Source organism: Vicugna pacos, chromosome 14 (assembly GCF_048564905.1).
Source record: "Vicugna pacos chromosome 14, VicPac4, whole genome shotgun sequence".
NCBI classification, from domain to species: Eukaryota; Metazoa; Chordata; class Mammalia; order Artiodactyla; family Camelidae; genus Vicugna; species Vicugna pacos.
Window position 1 is genome coordinate 12,305,125 of NC_133000.1, and position 22,676 is coordinate 12,327,800.

Genomic DNA, 22,676 nt, shown 5'->3' on the forward strand with positions numbered 1-22,676 from the left:
CTGTTTTGGATACAAATGTGAAGGTACAGAACAAAAGCACTGAAAAGAGACTGGTGATTGATTAATTAAATCAGTTAGAGATTTCAATAATTAAATCATACATCCCATAAAAGATTTTTGAAGTGCACAGAGTTCTGGTTCACGTTTTTGCAATAATGAGTGTTAAGGACATGTGATGGGTAAAGATTGGCAATTATGATTCATCCAGTCCTGACACATTCTTGGTATTATTGTCAAAATCATAGATTAATGGGGAGCTGAGACCAGAACTGAGTTCTGACTCTATATTTGACCAGTGAACCTTGGCATGACCTTGGGGAAGTCAACAGCTCTGTCTCTTGTACTATCATTGGTGAAATATGGTTGAAATGAATTATTTTCTTCCCACAGAGGCATTATTAGTATAAATGAGTTCATACATTTGGAACCTCTGAATAAAAGTTAATTGTATTCTATTCTAAAGATGGAAAAGAGACTAATGTTGTTAAATAGAGAACAATGAACATATTATTAATTGGAGAACTTGCTTGTTGAAAATTGGGGAGAACAATCATTTATTAGTTTAAATGAGGCTTTACATCTTAATTGCAGCCAAGACATATTATGCAAAATATTGAGAGACTGAAAAGGCCAAACATGTAAGACATATTGATGTAGGTTTGGAGTTCCAAGCACAACTAAGTTCTCAGTTTAGTGAAATGCTGCAAAGACCAGAGATTTAAAAGGCTGAATGAAATGATTGTACTTATCAATATGAGAGAAAACATCACTTCATTAATAAATTTGATAATTATTTCTTTTTTTATCAACCTCACCTTCTAAAGTAGGTAATTCTTAAGTTCCTCTCTAGTACCCTGGCCTGCTTCTCTTTGGGCACATTACTCTTTGGATTCATAGTCGTGATAAATGCATTTGCACAAGATGTCTTGAGAGTTAACATCGTCACCAAAATGTTGGGATGAAAACAAAATTTGTTGCTATTATTTAATACTTTAATGACATAACAAGGATTTAAAAATGAATATTGCCATTTGAAACTTAACTAGTATGTATCTATGCCCCCCCCCTCTTTCTCTCTCTCTCTCTCTCTATGTATATATATATACACTTCCTTTTACTTATTTTAGTAGCAAGAACGCTTTTGGCATTTGTCTTAATGACAACAGGTACCTGGAAATACAAGATCTGATTGTGCACTTTTAATCTCACCACCAGGCAGCTGAGCTACTGGGAGTGATACGGCTCTCAAGTTACAATCTTTGGCTCATGGTTTTCCTGAAATAAATCAAAAGGGCAAGTTAGTTGTTTCCACACCGTTACACAGACGTTATCAGTGCTCCTTGGACCACTGTGACTTGAATAACCAGGTCAAAACATAGAAACATATTAAAAAACATGAATTCATAGTTCAGCTTTTTAAAAAGATTTATACCCTCAATATATTCTTTTTTGGTACATTTATAATATAACAGAGTGGATGATAAAAAGATTTACCAACTGCCACTATTAAGCAAATGTATGCATTAAATGCCCAAATTCTTTTTAAGCAAGATGATATTTTCACATCAATTAAGTTATTTTAGTTAGTTTAACTTTGAAATGATGTCTAAGGGCTGTTTTGATTTTCCCATTGTGCCAGCAACAGCTCCAACACAAAAATACATGTGGACGTATTTCTTGAAAGAAATGTTCAGAAATGTTAAGTATCTTTTGCTGAAGTTCTCAGAGTAACAAGTTTATGATTTGGAACAAACTTTCATGTTAACAGAAATTGCAAACTCAATGATTATTTCATGTAGGTCTATGGACATTTGGAAGTCAGTTAGCAATATGGAAATAGTAACAAAAATGGTTTTTAATTTTTAAAAAAATCTTAGTGCGTGTGATTTTTCTCAGCAGGAATCATTGTTCAGCATAGTCTAAAACCCACTGAAGGCAGCAGCATACAGCACTACATTGGGCAAGTTATTTAATTCTCCATATTTTGTTTCTTCTTTTATAAAATGAGAATAATACCAGTTCTTATTTCACAGATTTGTTGAGGATGTTTAATGAATTAATACACGTTAAGCACCTGAAACAGTCACTGGTATAAACTAAGCATTCAATCATTGTTCTCTATTATTATTAATAATAATAATATTGTTAAGAGTAGTCATGCAAAAAAACTGGTAACACAAAGACAATTTGGGCTCTTCCCTCTGTCAGTTTTAAAGGTTTCAAGTCTTAATTTAGAACCCTTCTTTACTTCTACTGAAGTCGAAAGCACTCAATCTAAGACTTCTTTTCTCTTTAAAAGATATGATTTTATACGTCAAAGAGAAGGATTATTCAAAGCCTAATTACAGTTTGGATGAAGGAGAATTGATGCCTTTAGGCAACTGGCATTTTTCTCTAAATGCCTACACTTTAAAAATGAAGTGTTAACTCTTTATCATAGCATCCACAGTTCCAGGCTAGTCTAAATAACGCAATCTTAGTTTCATTAATTTAGAAAAGACCCCATGAGGACAGTTTGTATGGTCGTACTAGAAACCTCAGGCTTTTTCCCCACTATAGTACAAACTTTTATCGAAGTATCTCAGCAGCTACGATGCTAAAGGAAACAGTGGGTTTCCAAGCTCTTGACTAGAAGGAGTGAGTGAACACTTACCTGCACTGTATTGATAAACTACATTTGCTAACAAAGCATTTTCAGTGTATGCTTTAATGAAACACAGGACTCTGCAGAAATTTGCTAAAATACCACCAATGATTTGCAAATAAAATTAAGCTTTCAGACACCTCTAACTCAGATCTCAGTTGGTTCTTGGAAAATGATCACCAGTGAGGCTGTGCACTTTGGGGATTGTCTATTACTGTTTATGAGAAGTTATTCATGTTTTAAATAAAGCACATTGGTCTGATTTGTTGATGTAACAATTACTTTCTGTCTTTTGCTGTCAAACCTAAGGGCATCCATTTGGCAGGTCTCAAGAAGCTGTTTACTGGCCGCTGGTGTCAAGTGACAGCAGTCCTTAGGGGTCTTGGAGGGGAAAACTCTAGAGACCCACCAAAGGAAGGGCGGGCACGTGAACAGGGGAGGAGCTGAGTCTCAGAACACCCAGAGCAATAGCCAGAGTCCAGAAAAAAGCCCACTCTGACGCCGGGATGAAGGAAGACAGGGAACCCAAGGACCCAGAGGTATGCCAAACCAGGGGATGGAAACCCACATGCAAGCCCTAAGCAGGGGCAGGGACTGGGACTGGAAGGAGCTGTGGTCAGTGGTCCTGAGCTGAACAGAACCCAGGGAAGGGGATCTTTAGCCACGTAACCTGCACTGCCAGGGGCTCTGTGTGTCTGTTTTCTCCAGTCCTCACACAATATGGATGGTAGATATTATGATCCCCATTGCATCACTTCATCCCAGTAGCCAGTAACACAGTCCAGTGCATCACTGGCTTAAAAATCACTGAGAATAAATTCAGTAATATTCAAATCCATTTACTAATAAAACTCTAAATTTATATTAATAAAATGTTTATTTGTGGACGCAATAAATACTGCATACTTAAGAGTCACCATAGTACTTAGTGACAAAGTTGAAAGCAGCAGGACCTGAGGGCCTATCCCACCAGCACTGCTTATCTTCCCGTGAGGTGGACTGTTAGCAACCACTAGTGAAGAAGAGGGAAAAAAAAATGGCAAACATAGAAAAGCATGAATTCATTTTACAAAAGATATAATTGCACGCTTAGAAAATTCAAGGATAGAAACCAAAAATTACTCATGGTAACTAAAAGCCAGAAAAAGAAAATCCACAGAGAACCCTTTAGCTTTATACGTGGTCTTGCTGCCTTTTCATCACTGCATGGCATACCATATGCGGAATGGGGTACCGAAGAAATTAAATTTCAATAGACTATTGGGCCAGAAACTGTCAAAGGGTCACAGACTTTCAAATTAGTTAATAGAATCAGTCCATTCATTTACTTATTCATTCATTAACTCATTCTTCTATTATTTTTGTAGTTAAAACCACAGGCCCTGTGTTGGGAGAGCGAGCCAGCTTCCAGGGTCCCTGCCCTCATGAAGTCCCCAGGCTACTGGAGGAGACCGACAATGACTATGTTGTTACTATGAAGGTTGGTGAGTGCTGTCATGGGTGAGATGGTGCCAGCGCCCCAAACGCTGGTGCAGAGTGGGTTCCGGAGATCATTTTTGTGTTGTACAAGAAAAACAGTTTTGTTAGTTTAGAGGTCTCGCTCATTTACTCAAACAAAACCAACCCAACAAAAAACTTCCTTTTATGCCTTGAATCTACTGGGGTAGCTTTACCAAGAGATAATATTGTAAGCGTTGCGTTTTCTTCATCTAACTGAGCTTCAGGTGACATTTGGATCCTTTAAAAGGACAGAGGTTTGTCATTGAGAATATTTGCAGACGTGTTCAGAGCTCTGAAAGGACTCCCTTAGGAGGAGCGACAGTGCTGAGCGAGGTAGCATCATTGCAATAAATGTCAGATACCCCACAGGGACTGCTACGCAGTGGGCAGAGCTCCCTGTGCTGAATCAAGGCACATTGCAAACCACAGTCTCCGTACTTAAATATCGTCCCTTGTGTGGGAGAGCAGGCCCTGGCGGTGCAGAGGTCTTATCGAACCAGAATTTAGTACCCACCTGCTCTACTGCCTTCCTTTAAACACTGAACAATAATGATTTTTCTTAAATATCCCCATTAGACTTGGGAACTGGGATCAGATGAAATGGATTTGGGTCTCAGCCCAGCCTCAGACTGTAACCCAAAGGCAGATTTAATCTTTCCAAGCCTCTATTTTTCCCCAAAACAGTTATTAAAAATTTCAATCCAAAGGCAGAGCTGAAAGACTGTTACAGGGAACAATCCTGTCACCTACACGCTACTATCCACCTTTACTCTGCTTCCTTCACCACGTGCCTGTTCACGCACACGAACCCCCATCCAACCATTAATCTATTTAATTTTTGATGGATTTCAAATTAAGTTTCCAGAGACTAGTATATTTCCCCCCAAATACTTCAGCATATGTATTGTTAACTACAATTGGATATTTGCTTCCAGTTTTTAATTTTTGATATAAAATGCACATACATTAAAAAGCATAAACCTTAAGTGCAGGAACCATCTTGTTTAAAAGTGACCGAGTGGAGTGGAGAGCACCTGTCTCAAAGAGTTGCTGTGGGGATAACGTGAGCTAATGCGAAAAGTTCTTCGTAACTTACAAAGTGAGGTATCAAGGTGAGGCACTCTTTTTATAATTGCAATTAATACGATCATTATCCCTTTGATAAATACTGCTATTAGATGTGAAGCCAGCTCCACGAGAATGGCAATTTCAGTCAGACACATCAGCGTAATGAGTATGAAGGCTATCACTGCCCTGGTGTTAATGCCAAGCAGTCTGCCCACGAGCGCTCACAGAATCCCGACATCCATCCCTGCAGACTGGGAAACTGTCTCTGTGCAGTGTCTGGAATATGTCTGGCAAAAGGGTGATGGCAACATTCCCCCTTCTTGATTCAATTACCATCACTGTATTGCCTTTTCCAAGCTACCTCGGTGGCCCCAGAGGCTGGCTCTTGCTTTACGTTCATCTTTGAGTTCTATCATGTTTTGTGAATGGTTGACCAGTCAGAATGCTACACACAGGTCAGAGAGGGAGGTTGGTTTCCTGTCCTCTCTTAACAAAACCACCTATGGCACCAAAGGCTCAAATGTGGACGTGTGTCAACCCAGTGCTGACATCCGGTGCCAGGTAATCTTCATTGTTCATGTTGTTAATGATTAGGTTATATATAATGTATTTGGTTAATAACATGATACTGTGGAGAAGCTTGGATAGGGCTGGTCTGGAACTTGACCTGCCTGAAAATATTGAGCAGGTGTTGGAAGTTTATGACTAGATTCGGGTCATGGGAGAAAGTCTTGTCCAGGAGTGTGGACACAGCACGGCTGCAGAGAAAAGGTCATAGAAGAAAGTTGCCAGCATCAGAGCAAAAGGAGTCCACAGGGAATAAAGAGGTTACAGCTACAAGTACACAGAACAGGGATTCTAGTTCTCATGTCACTGGTGGAAGGGGCTGAGATTTTTATTCTTCTTGCAAAGTAACAAGCTGGCCTGCCACACTTTCACGCATGTTACCAGAAGACGTGAGACTGTCGGTCACAGACAGAGGACTCCATTAAGACACAGCAAGCAGCATGAATTCAGGTTCACATGGGTTCCCTTTATTCCTTGAGTCCCACGGAGACAAGACAGAAAGAAAGAAATTCAGTCTTTGATAGCATATTTGACCTACTAATTGGAAACCTCGGGACTGCTCAATTTATGAGTTCTCTTGTTATGTGAAGTCACAAAATGTCCTGATTGTTTAAGCCTTTTGAATTGAATTGAGTGGCCCATAAGCTGAAGCCAGGGCTCGGGGGATGGGCCAGTTAGGCTAGTCTAGGTGTGGGATGGTGGCAGCAGGGGAAAGAGAGGAATAGAAATATTTGGGCTACACTTTGGAGAATAAAACATTTGCTGTTGAATTGGATTTGGGAGTTAGTAAAGGGAGGAATCAAGCATGACTCCTTAGGTTTCCGGCTTAGGCTGCTGCGTGAATAATGCTGCCCTTTACTGACACAGGGAAAACCAGAGAGAAGCAGTTTCCCGGAGCCTGGAAATGAAGAGCGCCAGTGTAAATGGGAACGTCAGGTTGGAGGGGGTCAGGAGGCACTAGAGGAGCGGAACTCAAAGGAGGGATCTGGGAAGGAGCTGTTATAATATACAAATGGTACTTAAAGGTCTTGATATTATTTAATGTTTATAATGGTACTTAACACCATTTCTTACAGCCTAGGACCAGGCACCAAGGACTCCAATATTTAATGTTCGGGGAGAAAAGACAAGGCGAGAGAGACAGGTAGGCAGAGACAGAGAGACAGAGAACAGAGACAGTAGAGACTGTCTATTTTATAAAGTTTCCTCTGACTGCCCTGGAAAACAGATTCCAGGGAACAAGACAGGACATGGGAGATCTGTTTGGAGGCCACTTTAGTACTTCAGGCAAGAGAGGATGATGGCTTAGACTGGGGTGATGGTAATGAAGGTAGAGAAGGGGCCAGACTCAGGATATAACTGGGGGGTAGAACCTGGAGATACTGATGATTGTTTGGAACTGTGAGTGAGACTGAGATGAAGGAGACAGTGAAATCCAGGATGATTCCCAGTTTCGACCTCAGCAAGTGGTAGATGGTTGTGCCGCTTCCAAAGATGAGAAAGATCAGGAGAGAGACTGGTTTAGGATGCTAATCAAGACTCTGTTCTGGACATTAGACATTTACATAGAGATACCTAGTGGACAAATGGATATGTTAGATGCACACACATGTGCTGGTGGTGACAGGCATGTATTAACTTCTTGTGTCTGTTTTAAGTAATTACCGCAAACTTGGGTGGCTTAAAATAGTATCTATCTTCTCATCGTTTTAGAGGCCAGGAGTCCCCATTCAGTTTCACTAGGTTGGAATCAAGCTGTCAGCAGGGCTATGATCCCTCCAGAAGCTCGAGGGGAGAGTCCGTTCCTTGCCTCTCCCAGCCTCTGATGGCCATCGTTCCCTGTCTGTAGCCACATCACTCCAGTCGCTCCCTCTGTGGTCACGTTGCCTTCTCCTCTTCTGTGGTCTAATATTCTTCTACTTCTTTCCTGCAGGAGACTTGTGGTTGCACAGGTTCCACCCAGATAATCCAGGTTAATCTCCCCAACTCAAAACCCTTCATTTAATCACATCTAGGAAGTTATTTTTTGTTTTGTTTTGTTTTGTTTTGCCATATTAGGTTACATTCACAGGTTGTAGGGGTTAGAATGTGGGTATCTTTGGGGGCGGGGCATTATTCAGCCTATCAAAATATACATATTCAGATACATAGACACACAGTTCCTGACCTCTAAGGGTAAGAATATACATCCCACCTTGCTCAGAGAATTGTCTCTGGATGCCCAGCACAAATGTGTCCTCTACCTGTCCTGATGTTCTGTGACACTTAATGCTCTTGTCCTTGGTCTTTCACTCCATCCTGTTTGATTGTCCTGCAGTAAATATTTTCTGTTTGAATGAGGTTCATTAATTATCTAACCAACTTTCACTGTTTGTTCATTGCTGTACTCCAGTGCCCCGGACAGTTCCTGGCATAGAGTAAGTGCTCAATGAATGTTGGTTGCTTGAATGAATGAGGAGATGGCTCTGAATGGGCAGACATGTACTTGATACTTGAGTTCATGTGACACTGATTTCATGGAACTTACATCTAGCAAGTGATGCTGGAGTCCCTTGTTTATAATACTAAGTCAGTGTCTAGCCGTATGGCTTTGAAGACAAGTGCTAACGTTCTCTGGAACCTGGCCACGTTACATCAGTTCACTCAATGCCCAGCAGTGAATGAATCATTTTAGATTCATATTTCCAAATAAGTGACTCCGTCTGGGGATTGCTATTTTCTATCAGAAGTGTCCCTCCAGTTCTCATGTCTTTGCAGAACGAGGTTGATGGGGGATTTCTTGGTCTCAGCCACGCAGCCCAGGTTATCTACTCCTTTATTTTCACAGGTTCTTTGCTGATCTTTGATCCTTTAGGTCACATCTTGTTCTGGAAGGAAATTCTATTCTCAAGTGCCTCGGCGACGTGGGCATTCACGGTCCCAATAGAGCTTTTTGTTGTTTGTTTTAATCACACTTTTTCAACAACAATAACAAATAAAAACACATTCAAGGAAAAGAGAGTTACTTCTTTTTCACACTCTGCTATTTTTTGGCCACTTTTGAAAAAACACTCATTTGGTAACTTACCTAGCAAGCTAGGAGACTAGCAAAGTGGTAAGACAGCTCCTGTCCGCTTTTGTTTAAAATGTAACCTAGAGGAGAAAATTAAAATTCTGAGAAAACGCCTAACATAATAAGGAAAATTAAGCATTCTGCTGCAAAATTAAATATAACATACATCCAAAAATTTCAAATTATGCCTCCTGGGATACCCAATTTAGGCTACCAAAACATGGCAATTGTTTCTGAATTGCTTTCAAACTTGAGGACAGATTTAGGCATCGCAGCAAACATATAAATAAATGTATCTGTGCAAAGGGCATTCATGAATTGTTTGCTCTTCAAATAAAATGCCAATGTATGTTAAGAAGAGAGGATTGCTTAGAAAAATATTATGCCGCTATGGAAATTGATAATCCACATGTGGTGTCAGCATCAGGGTCTTTTTGAAACACAGTATCTAAAACTAGGTGAACAGAAAAAGAAGCAAAGTAGCACCAAGGGAATGTCTTCATATTAAAGGAGGAACAGAACTGTGGAAAGACTTATTTACATAATCAGTAAGTAAAACTTCTGCATCATTACCTCAAAAGAGTATTTGCAAGAGCAGAAATATGTAGTTTTCACCGTCTTCATCCTCATTATCATCATCAGCAGCATCAAAAACCGTCAAGAGCATTTAGCATCAATGAAAACATGGCACTATTAAAAGGGAATTTCATAGTTTTCCAGAAGCTAATATTTTAAAAGTCAATCACCCTTAAATGTCTACACGGTGAAATCATCCTGATGTCTACTTAAGTTAAAAGACAGGCTGATGTAGAAGAGTTATAGAAATTCTCACTTAAAAAAACAAATCATGTATGGGAATTTTCTGGGCTATCGTCTTAATTTTTTTAGTTAATCTAAAAGTCTTCTAAAAAAAATAGTGTGTTTTTTAAAAACCTTCAGTCTCCATGCGTGTTAGATGTGACTAAAATTGGGTGCGGATGGAAACAGGAAACATCACAGAAGTGCATGAAGACAGGGAGGCAGGAAAGTCCTGGAGTTCTCACATAAGCAATCCGTTAAAGCCTGATGGAGAAAAACAAGACTTTCACAGCAGTTTGAAGGATGGAACTGTGATGGTTGGAGAGGAGTGAATTTGTTGTAGCCACGTGGGTTTACTTTGAAGGAAGGCTCACGGGCAGCAGGGAGGTGCCTGGATGATGGAGCTTCTGCAGAGCTTAGTACGAGGTAATACAGAGACCTGAGAAGAAAACCCAGGGTAAAGAAATCCTGCTTCCTAGCAACCAACAGTGACCTTTTGGATTTAGTAAATCGTAAGTCCGTTTCAACACTGTGAACTAGTGTATCACAATTGATGAACTAAATGAAAATGTATTTACTTCTTAATTACAAGATCATAAGCAGACTTAACATTTCTAATTGCCCTGACTTTCTGAACAGTTTGACTAGCTTTAAGTGGAGCCTGGGTTTAGAGAGAAGACCAATGTCTGTGCTAAAATTATCTGTTTATGCAACTGGAGAGAGCTAGATGCAGCAGGAGCTGTGAAGGAAGAGCTGAAAAGGTTTGCCAGGACACAGAGTATCTGGTTGAGAAGACAGAAGTCTATCTCACACCTTATTCCAATACAAATTCCAGGTTAATTAATAATTTCAAAGTGAGATGGAAACAAGACAAATATTAGATTTAAAAAATCAGTATATAATCTTTGGAATGCAGAAGCACTGTTTGAGCATATGAAAAGCAAATACAATGTTAAAACAATCAATAGTTTTTATCATTTTTAGTGTGAATAGCCTAAACAACATTTTTAGGCTTAGAGCACTGGAAAAAATATTTGTTGCATATATGTCAGATGAAAGGTTAAGACCCTTCATATATAATGAGTTCTTAAAAATCAATGATAAATAAGTAAGTGCACCAAAAGGAAAGCAGCAAAGACATGAATGAGCACTACCCAAAGAAGGAATACAGATGGTTAGTACAGTCTGACACAACGTTTACTCTTACTACAACACAAAGAATTTCAAATGAAGGCAAGAATAAGGTACAGAGTCTCCTCTATTAATTGGTAAAGATTAAAAATGCTAATACCCAGTGCTGGAGAGGGTGTAGGGAACTGAGCCAAAAATGGTAGCAGAAGTATAGATTCATCTTTCTAGAGGACAATTTGGCAACTTTATTAAAAATATTTAATATTTATTAAAAATACTCCTTTTGTCAATGGAATTCCAACTACAAGAATGAGGATGAAGATATAAGCATATTCATCTCAGGATTTTTATGTTAAAAACATTGTAACATCTGAGCAGTTACAATCTGAACAGCTTTCCAACTTTACGAGAATTGAGAAATGAGGTAAGTAAATTATATACCTTATATAGCCATTAAAAATTATATTGTAGAATATTAACATGGGCAAATGTTCAGGCTATGTTGTTTAAAGGCAAAATAGCAGATTTTGAAACTGTGCATTATATGATCTTATCACTGTAAAAAATGTTCTGTACACGTGGAGAAACTGCAGAAGAACAAACAATAACATGTTAATGAGAACTAGCTTTTGTTGCTAGGATTCTAGGTAATATTAAGCAATTGGATTGCAATGTTCTTTACACATTGCCAGCAAAACCTGCTTTTGTCACCTTTCGTGTGACTTGGTAATAGAATTTTGAGTCGGTATTATCTTGTTGGCAGACACTGAATCAAGGACAAAACTTAGGTGGGACAGCTAGCATGATAGATGGGAATTAAATGACAAAATGATGTGTTAATGGAATAATCTGAAATCATTCTGCGTAGCTTAACATGAGACTTTTGGAGCAAAAAAAAAGGAAGGTATGAGAAGTGTAGCTGTGCTGGTGGCAACGCCTGCTGTGGTTTGGATCCGCTCCTTTGGTAGACTTCTCAGGAATGCATTTGCATCAAGTCCTGAGCAGCCTCTGGAAAGGAGCCTCTCAGGTCAAGCCTCACAGCAAAGCATCAGAGCAAGAGGCTAAGTGGTTCTGTTGTCCTACTGCCTGTCATTCACATGTGTCCCAGGACAACCCTCCAGGATTTTCTGAGTCCTGGGAGGGGAACTGATTCCATTTGAAAAAAAAAAATGGCAGACCATCAGGACTTTACTCAGCCTTGGTACCACTCCTGTAGAAAGTAACCCCAAAGGAGAGAAAGGCACCCCGCCAACTGGCTCAGCTTGTAGCTTGTGGACTTGTGCCATCCTGTGCAAAAGCAGGATGGCACCCCTAAGCCGTGCCCCATAGCCTCACCTCTCAGATGGACCCTGGCCTGGTGCTTAGGCCCTGACAGCTTCAAATGAGTTCTGACTGGCTTTTAGTGGGGAATGCCGTGGGAAGGGAAATTGGAGTCTGGGATACCACTGAGCCCCAAATAATGCTAACATGGAACTGGAGTCTCTTTTTGGTCCAGTGGTTTTTAAATTTTTCTTTTTAACAGTAAGATAACTTTTTGTGAATTAAAGATTATGTATAATCCAAAATGTAATATTAATAAGACAGAACTGATTGATATAGGGATAGGGAGGGGCCAGACACCCAGCTACTCCACGTCACCCCCTCTCTCAGCTCGGGGTGCTTCCTGGAACCACTAGGGCCAATGACCACAGATACATCCAACTTCCAGGGCTGCACAGTGGCTTGGGCAAGTGAGGAGCAGCAGAGTGAAGGCTGGAATCCAGACCTCCTTCCCCTGGGGTGTTTCTCCCCCTACATCACTTCCTGCACCACCGCAGCAGAACTTCTTCCCTAAAACACCGAGGATGTGTTAACTAACCTTCTGGTGGTAAGTATTCCGCAGCATCTACGTGTATCAAACCATCACACTGTACACCTTAACCTTACACAATGTTATACGTCAATAATAGCTCAAGAAAGCTGGGAAAAATAGAAACTGAAAAAGCAACAGAAAAAGCCAGAGAAAATGTCCAAGGTGCCGCTTTTAGGAGAAACAATCTAAATCCTGCACGTAGCAAGGGAGAGGAAAGGAGTAGGTGTCCCATGGCGGGATGGCCCTGGGGGAGACACGACAAGCTACAGAAACCCCATGGTAAAGCCACGTGGTGCCTTGACACACCTGCCTGGAGCCCCGGGACAGTGCAGCCGAGACCTCCCTCAGGCCGCTTCCCGGAGGGCGTGAAGGGGCCCTGACCCGAGTGGGTTCTCCGCGGGCGTCCCGTCCTGCTGACATCCTTCAATGTGGCTTGAATCTGCCGGTCTTCCAAGGTCACTGCGGGCCTCTGAGGGAGCCTTTGATTTCCCATGTAAGGGAATTCCCACTGGCTGATTAAATATTTTTATATTTTATCGCTTTCCTGCAGCCAGCAGCTTTTGGCATGCAGGGTATTTTTATGAATGTTAGAAGTAAATATTATGGGGTCAGTCACAGAGATGAACATGGGCTCACAAGCCTGGGGCTGGAAGATATTAGGCTCCACTGGAAAAAAAAAGTGGGACTAGAAAAAGCAAAGTATTGAGAACTTCAAAATACTTGTCAAAGCGCTGTAGCTCTGACTTTAAGCAATATATCTGGATATCCAAGCGGGTTACGTGCTTTTGCTGTGAGTTTGGGGCATTTATTAGAAGAAAGAGAGCAAGTAGGGTTACACTTTCACATTAATATCTGTCTCTTTTGATTTCCAGACAGAAGCTGACCCTTCCAGAGCCTTCCACGAGGCACAGCAGACAGAACCCTAAGATGCCAAGCCACTACTCAGGGTTTCCATGGGTGCTGGGCCGCTTTCGGTCAAAATGTCCCTTAATACCCCCAAAATAAATAACGTGTGGGCTCTGGTGGTGTTACACTCCAGTGCCCTTTTCAGTAGTGAAGTCTCAGAGAGCCGCTTGGGAGCTGAGGTCAGGAAAGTCCTCCTCAATGCTGGCTGACTCACTGCAGGAAACCGACCCCTTCCTGGGAGACCGCTAAACCTCAGGAGGGGCTGGGAATCCCGGGAGCCCACATGGGCTGCAGTGCTCACAGTTCCAACGTGGCACCTGCCTTAAGACCCCCGAAGCATCTTTTCCACTCTTCTCTCAGCGCCCACAGTCCTTGGCACAGCTCAGAACGAATGGGGGAGGCGTATCAGCAAACACGTTTGATGTGCTTTGCTGCACTCTCTGCTAGCTTGCTCTCACTCCACCTACTCTCAGTGGTTTGCTGTTTGCCCCGGTGCTACCGTTAAGTCTAAACTTATCTGAGTCCAAATCATTTCACAATTTTTCTAATTAACTCCAGTGCGTTTATTCAACACTCCCACAAATTTTCTTCCCTTTCAAGGTGCTTTCAACACTATTTACTGTCATCTTTAAATTTAAGAGCTTAGCCTAAACCCAGATAATTAACAAAGTCTTAGTGCCAGGCATATAGCAGGCAGTCAATACACATATTGGCAGGAAAGCAGAGAGGAAGAGAAGGAGGGAGGGAGGGTCGTCCTGGAGCACAGCCTGCATTCCTCTAAGATGATTTTGAAACACCTGGTGAACATCCTGATTGAAGGTGGGACCTGGTACAGCCAAGGTAAGCACCCTCCTCTAACACAGAGATGCAGTGGAGATAACATGACAGGAGGGCATGGCAGGAGGAAAAGTGGTGAAAGGTCAGATTGGGTATGAGCAGGGCTGGGGGGCGGGGAGAATGGTGCTAATGCTGACCTGGCTCCCGGGAGGAAGGCGAGCCAAACATCCTGCCACACCCCACAGCACCCATCTCTGTGCTCCGTAGGATCTCCCATAAGCTCTGTTTGGGAAACACGGGTATAGATTAGGGTATCCCTTCAAGGTGATCCAAATGGAATGAAAATCCTCCTGGAGTCTAGTCATCTTCTGTTTCCTGCTTGCCTACCTGGCCTGTCTCTGGAACATCAGGAAGAGATCACGCTGGACTGGAGCCAGCCTCTTACACCCACCGTCCTTCCATGTCTGCTGGCCGGCCACCCACGCTGACACTTGCCACGAGAGCTGGGTTCTAGGGCCTGTGGAAGAGGATCACAAAAGGAGATTCTCTGCCTCCTAGAAGGTTTCACTTTTTTGTTTTCTCTGGTTGGAACCTGTGGGACCAACTGACCACCTGGGTTTAGGTCATCCTTGGAGAACGTCTGGTGGGATTTCGGAAAAAGATCTTCTGAAAATGTGTGAGGAGGAACCCATTAGGAGACACAGTTATTTCAGTTTCAGGAAATGAGACTTCATTTACGTCCCAGGTAAATTCTTCAGTGTCAGAAAATAGCTGGGGAGGGAATGGAGGGGTAAACAGACAGACAGGAATTTTTCAAAGACTTGGCAAATCACAGCAAATTAAGGGCAAGATTTATGGTCTAAATGTACAACGTAGATCAATGACAGTAACAGTAACATTGAACGAGATGAGATACTTACTAAGGGCCAGGCAGTGTCAGTCTTATCTCACTGCTTACCAAAAGCCTATGAATTAAGTCCTCTCACGTCTCCATTTTACAGATGAGAAAACTGAGGCTGAGAAAAGTAAAGCCAAGTGCTCCAGGGCACACAGCTGGTGGAAGTCCAATCACTGAATTTGTGTTTCTAGTTGATATCCTGTGTCTTTGCACTTTGGGCCACGTGTATACATACACAAATGAGTAAATCCTATTAAATAAAGCCTATTCCAAGATTTAAATGACAATTGCTTCTCCCCCCAGGTTTAAACGCGTTCTTACTACTTGAACACGCCTTGCCTACCTCTGGGGCAGGCTTGCTTACCCACTAAATGACGCTACCTAATAAACTAGTGGGACCCTGTCCCCTCCCTCAGCTCTGCCCTGGCCTCCAAGGCCCACAGCACAGGCATGTGCTCACAGAGGTTCGCTCTTTCTGGTGGGTCTGGGACCCTGGACTGAAAACTCCAGTTTCTGCTGATTGACTTTGTTAGTGCAACTCAAGTCTCTTGGTTTCCCATTTCTTCCCATGGATGCTGCAGGGCCTCCTGGTCCACATGCGTCCACACTAGTTGCTGTTTCCCTGATAGAGGAAATTTGGATTATGGAATTCTTAAGCCCTCTTCCAATTGGGGTTGACGCTTTTTTTTTTTTTTTTTGCATTTGTGCAGGGAGCTCTTGAAAGGAAGTTTAGGTTTTGTTCAGCAGTTTTTCTTGACTCTACCTTCATATTTCTGGCCTCTGTGCAAACCAGATTGCAGACAAAACTCAAGGCCGGGATCACTCTGTGGCTAACCACAGTCCTTCACCTTCAGTATGTGAAGACGGTTCTCAGGATCTCAACAACACCCATCCTACGGCTTCTAGAAAAGTTTCACTGAAAGAGAGGAGGGGTGCAGTGATATGGAGGGTGGAGGGATAAACTTGGAGTTCGGCATTTGCAGATACTAAATATTATATATAAAACAGATAAACAACAGGGTCCTACTGTGTAGCGCAGGAAACTATATTCAATACTTTGTAATAGCCTATAATGGAAAAGAATATGAGAAGGAATATATATATGTATATGTATAACTGAATCACTGTGCTGTGCACCAGAAATTAACACACTGTAAACTGACTATACTTCAATTTAAAAAATTTTTAAAAAAGAAAAAGAAAGAGAGGCGTATTCCCCAAATTTTGCAATTGCCATTTCTTAATGGAAGTAATTGGAATATATACTTTGTTCCTATGTTGGAAGTTACAGAGAAACCAGCCCCCCACAGTGATAGTATTGTGCTGTCCTAGCCCACTGTTCCCGCTTTCAAAATATGCTGAAAGACTGATAATAACAATAAAGCTATTTCAAATATGCCAAATCTAAGAAATCTGCACTCCCAGACTCCACTATTGTGACTGTGTTTCTAGTTGATAGTCTATAATCTTATCACTTTTGGCCACACATCCACATACCATCCTGGCTTATTTATGAAGATAAATCCTGTGCTGAGATCAAGATCGACAATCATTTTTGCTGCGTCTAAATTTATTTTTGCTGCTTAAAAAAAAAAAGATTTTGAAAATATTTTCCAATGGGTTTATTTGTTTTAAAAAGATTTTGGTAAAGAAACTACTCTGAACAAAAAGCAACTCTTGGGGTATCAACTACCAACCAGCACATTTTTGGAATATTTTGAATTATTATTATCCAGGAATAGACAATTCGGTTTTAGGATTATTTGTATCCTTGGCGATGTTACTATGTTTTAATGTTTTCAAGGCTTGTCTGTCTACAAATATAACTCCAGTGATTAATTTCTGCTGCTCGTGAGCTGGGGTTTATTAGCTAACTGAACCGTACGTTACTCATGCTTTCTGAGCTTCGATTGCCTCATCTCTGAAGTGAAAAGAGTAACACCCACTTTACAGAATTGCCATGAGATTTCAGTGATGTAATCCAGGTGAAATAATGACTTCCCATCACACAGTAAATGCTCAATAAAAGGTTTTAGATGAAGATACCATCTAAAGAGTGAGGTTTAAGATTAATAACTGGGTTAGAACAGTTAGCGCCCATCTTCTGTTCCCACAAGCCTGCGTGCTCTGGGATGCAGTGGCGTCCCTTTGCCTCCATCCCTCCCTAGCTTTCAGCCCAGGCCTGACGCAGACCAGCCTCTCCATGGGTATCAGGGAATGAAATTCACCCCTGTATGAACTTGCCACGCTCTCTACTCGCCGTTGCACGGATGAGTCGTCTATGGTTGACTATATTCAGAATTGATTTCTCTTCTCTAAATGCATTTAACGTTTTTCAACTCTGCTTTTAAAGGTGCTGTTTTGTTTCACTCTCCTGTTTAAGAAACTGAAGTTGAAATTCTAATGTAAATTCGGCAAATTGGTGTTAATAGGCTTACCTGGAAAGGCTGCCTGAAAAGAGGGAGCAGATAAATGATGTGATTGGCTTTTCCAGGGAGAGTAAAACTGAGAATGTGGGGGATCGGCGGGAGTTTGGTGTTTGCGTGGGGGCGCGGGGCTTGGAACGGTCAGCTACAGTCTGGAGAGCTGCCCGACAACTGAGAAGAAATTTGACCGCATGTGTGAAGGCGCTGGCCGCTCTGCTGTGAGAGGCCCCATGTCATCAGGGCCATCAGTGTGAAAGGGCAATTCAAGCCATGCTGGGCTTGAACGTGTAGCTTGTGCTCTATCAGGAATCTATCTCCCAATGTTCATCGAAAAGACCTTTTCTATTCCTCAAATATATACAAATAAATGTATAGGCAAATGCTCCGAGCCAATTCATATCTATTTCTGGTGCTGCTGCGATGTTTTAAACATACTTGGCTCAGATTTAAATGTTAGGTGTGTTTAAAGAGAACTTTATTTCGTAAGATTGTATCAATATTAGTCTAACAAATGTTTCAGACATCCAGCATGTGCTATGAACAGTGCAATAGACTACATGCATGGCACAAAAGGAGGAAGAGGAAAAATGCCACGATGCTAGATGGAAGACTGGGGCCAGACGGTGTAATGCTATGCTTTAGAATTTGGAACCTATTTTGTCTTATAGGACAAGGTTGGAAAATATGCTCACCTTGGATGAAAAACAGTATGAGTACTGGGTACCTGGAAGGCTGTGATGGAAACAGTTTTATGGCTTGAAAGCAGCTTTGGGGTAAGTCATGCCAGGGGAGGTGGCAATGGGAGTGACCGCCCACATGCTGAGTCTTTGTCATTCTTTGTCTTGTGATTAAGGGCAGCCACCGAGGTGTCTGTCAAAGGAAATGGGTCTCATCAAGTCTCTGCTTTAAGAAGACTGCATGCGAACAGTGAAGGGGTGCCATTTAGAGAAGGAGCAATTAATATATTTGATCTCACCCCCTAGGTCGCTCATTTCTGGACACAGCAGACGCCAGCCATCTCCCTGGGCCCTCATCTTCTCAGTCTCGGGGAAGGCAGGTTACACCGCAGGACGGGTATTGGGGTGGGGGCGGTGGTGGGGATAGCTACTCTGCTCCGCTCTGCCCGTCCCCTTTCACTCACTTGTCTTGAAGGAATTGCGCCACGCGTGTGTTCACATTTCAGATACAGGACCAGGGCTGTGTGTTTAATAAGAGGCATCTTCTGAACCCCCAAGCTGAGTATCATCCTGATAAATATTACAAATCTGTTCAGGAAAGTGAATTCCTATCTTTTAACCCAAAGTAGCCTCCAGAATCGGCCGGTATCTGAGCACATTTCACCAGAATGAGAAGCATTTCTCAGAAAGAGAAACGGCAGCCACTCGTGCAGCGTGTTAGAGTTCCAGCAGGAAACAGATGGCACACTCAGACTCAGTAAGTGAGGAGTGTCAATGAAAGAGTGATCTACAAAGATGTGGAAAGATTTAGAGACACATAACGAAAGATGTTGAAGGACATTGGGGCTAAAACAGCAGGTGATGGCAATGGGTAAGATCTCTGTTACCACCAGGTCAGAAGGAAAATGTGCCAGTTCCAGATCTCAGGGTAGGTAGCTATAGGGAGAGGGTCAGTGGAACAGGGCCGTGACATTTGATGGAAAGATGCAGCCGACCTGTGTACACCGCAGGAAAAGCATCACGTGCACAACCTTCCTCTCCTTCCCCTGGGGCTGAGAACCCACTGATGTAGCCTGTACCGATCAGCCTGCAGGGCACAGACTGGAACAGAGAAGGGTGGAGAGTGGGTCTGGAAGGCAAAGAGAAACTAACCAGCTCAGTGCAGGTTTTGGTATGTGATAAATTCACAGAAGACAATAATGATGAGACACGAGCAAAATGGTGAGCCAGGACGCTCCAAACTCCGCATTCCTCCGTAACGTCATCAACAAAGAAAGAAACAAAAACCACAAACCCACACTTGCCAGAATGGAAACAGACTTGGCCCTGAGTGTGGCGACTCAGTTCCCAGCTTCTCTCTCTAAGCCAGAGGGAGAGAGCAGAACTTACTTGCAAATTATCGTGCGCATCTGTTCTAGCTTGGCTGGGGACCCCTGAAGATCCGACTGGCTGTCTCTCTCGTGACTCAGAACACATGCAGGAAAGTTGGAGCGCTGCTTGTAACAGCTGCAAGGGGGTCACACCCTGAACACACCCCCAGAAACCCGCGGCAGTGAACGCCCACTGGAGACATGCCACTGAGTATCCAAGGTGCGGAGGAGAAAGCGAGGTGAGGCTCTTTGGGAAACGAAGAGATTCAAGAGCAGCCATTTGTGTAGTGGAATTTAGAAAGCCACGTGCATAACCAGGTAAGACGTGTTCAGGAAAAAACTAAGAAGACCTTAAGCTTTCACCTCAAGCTGATTCCTAGTGTCAAAGTAAACTAAGTGGCAGGAGTTCCCCCCGCCCCAGCACAGAGTCAGTCTACAAGACTGGGAGTGGTAACCGCACTGCCCCTCTTTCTTTTTCTCTGTGATTTTTGTTTATCCGTTTCAGCTCCTGGCATTCAAGGAAATGTCTATCAAAATATTAGCAGAACACAAGCTTAAAGGAGACTTTGGTGAGCATCCATGTTAAGGAATACACTTTGAAAAAATGGTTTGGAAAAGTCTCAAAACGAATGAACTACCACAGCCTTCAGCAATCAAGCAAACAATAAAAAATCAAATTCTGGGGAAGGGGGGAAGTCTGATTCCCAGACTTACCACATTATAATCATCAAGTGCCCGGTTTTACTGTATCTCTAAAGACAGAATTAGGTTGGAAGGGAAAGGATGAAAAAGATATTTCGTGCACATAATAACTAAAAGAGATTTGGGGTGGCTATACTAGTATTCGGTAAAATAGACTTTAAGTCAAAAACTATTACAAGAGACAAAGAAGGGTATTATACGTTAATAAAAATACCAATTCATCAAGAAGATATAACAATTATAAACATATACACACAAAACATCAGAGCTGCAAAATATACCGTGCAAACACTGACAAAAGTGAAGGGAAACATAAATAGCTATGAGATAATAGTAGGAGATTTTAATATCCCCACTGTCCATAATGAACAGAACGACCAGACAGAAGATCAATAAGGAGACCGTGGGCTTGAACAACTGTAGACCAGCTGGAGCTGTCAGACATGCACAGAACACTCTACCCAGCAACAGACTACACATTTTCCTCAATTGGACATGGAACAGTCTCCAGGGCAGATGCTATGCTAGACCACAAAACAAATCTTATTAAATTTAAAAAGATTGAAACCATATAAAGTTTATTTTCTGATCATATGGGAATGAAGCTGGAAATCAATAACAGAAGGAAAACTGGAAAATCCACAAATATGTGCAAATTAAACAACATACTCTTAAAAACTGTTACGTAACCAGTGGGTCAAAGAAGAACTCACAAGGGAGATTAGAAAATACTTTGAGACAAATGAAAAAGAAAAGAAAAACGTAACATACCAAAACTTACAAGATGCAGAAAAGTGATGCCAAGAGGGACATTTATGGCTATAAATGCTTACATTCAACAAAGAAAACTCTGAAATCAATAACCCAACTTACTCTTTAAGGAACTAGAAAAAGAAAAGTAAACTGAACCAAAGAAAATAATAAAAATTAGAACAGAGATAAACAAAACAGAGAATAGGAAAACAGTAGAGAAAAATCAATGAAACCAAAATTTGATTCTCTGACAAGATCAACAGCACTGACAAACTGTAGGTAGACTGACTAAGAAAAAGGGGAGGAGACTCAAAGAGCTAAAATCAGAAATCAAGTGGGGCATTATGACGGATTTTACAGAAATAAAAACTATTTTATAAGAGAATATCATGAACACTTGTATGCCAACAAATTGGATAACCTAAATGAAACGGACAAACTCCTAGAAACACACCAAATCTACCAGAACTGAAGCACAAATAAATAGGGAATGCAAGTAGATTTATACCTCGTATGAAGATTAATCCATCATCAAAACCTTCTAACAAAGAAAAGTCATGGGCCACATCGCTTCACTGGAGAATCCTACCAACCATTTTAAGAAAAATGCACACCAATCCTCAACTCTTCCAAAAAATTGAAGAAGAAAGAACATTTCCTAACTCATGCTATGAAAGCAGCGTTACCTTGATAGCAGACCCAGCAAAGAGGCTATAAGAAAACTACAGGCTAGTATTCTTTAGGAATATGGATGCAAACATCCTCAAGAAAATACTAGCAAACTGAATTTAACAATATATTAAAAAGATTATATACCATGGCCAAGTGAGATTTATTCCTAGAATGCAAAGATAATTCATTATACAAAAATTAATCAATGTAACACACCGCATTAACAGAATGAAGGAGAATCCCCTACGTGATCATCTCAGTGGATGCAGAAAAAGCATTTGACAAAATAACAATTACGGCTTCTCTTTATTTGGGATGTGTCACGTGCCAAGCTGTATAATCAGGCATTTCATTTGGAAAGGTTTGAACCCTCAAGGCAACATCCTAAAATATGTAATATTATGTTATCACATCCTTTGTACGTCTGAAGATACTGAGGCTCAAGCTTCAAAAATGAGTAATTTGTCAAAATCATATGTATAGTGAAAAGTGGAGCCAGTCTGTATGTCCCTAGATTTCCAGATTACAAAACCTAGGACATTTCTACTGTGTATTGTGGCTTTTGCTTCTGTTTATTTGTTTGATCAAACTTTTTAATTGAGGGAGATCAAAATGAAGTTACCAAGAGCTGATTTGAGAAAGCCACTACCCAACTGGTGGACGTAATAAAATGGGCTTTGGTGTCTTCACCCCTGTCCCCATCCCCGCTGGTAATAAGGTGCTATGATTTTGATCGTATATTAACTCTCATTGCTGGAAAAGGGGTCTGGCCTGTCTCACTTCCAAACTGAGTTTGGGCGGCTGGATGTTGTCCCTTCACTTTCCACGGTCTCCCTAGGGAAAGAACGTCCACGTGGAACCAATGGCCCAATGATAGAGCAGC

The 22,676-nt window shown here is 41.6% G+C and overlaps 1 long non-coding RNA gene across 1 annotated transcript; it reads right to left on the reverse strand.

The window, feature by feature from the left end:
- Positions 1 to 668: 668 nt before the first annotated feature.
- Positions 669 to 19,747, reverse strand: LOC140685489 (uncharacterized). The gene is made up of 4 exons (XR_012058733.1): positions 19,686 to 19,747; positions 14,683 to 14,812; positions 8,847 to 8,911; positions 669 to 1,275 (listed from the first exon to the last, which is right to left on the reverse strand). It is a non-coding gene; the product is annotated as an uncharacterized lncRNA (long non-coding RNA).
- Between the last annotated feature and the right edge of the window lie 2,929 nt (positions 19,748 to 22,676).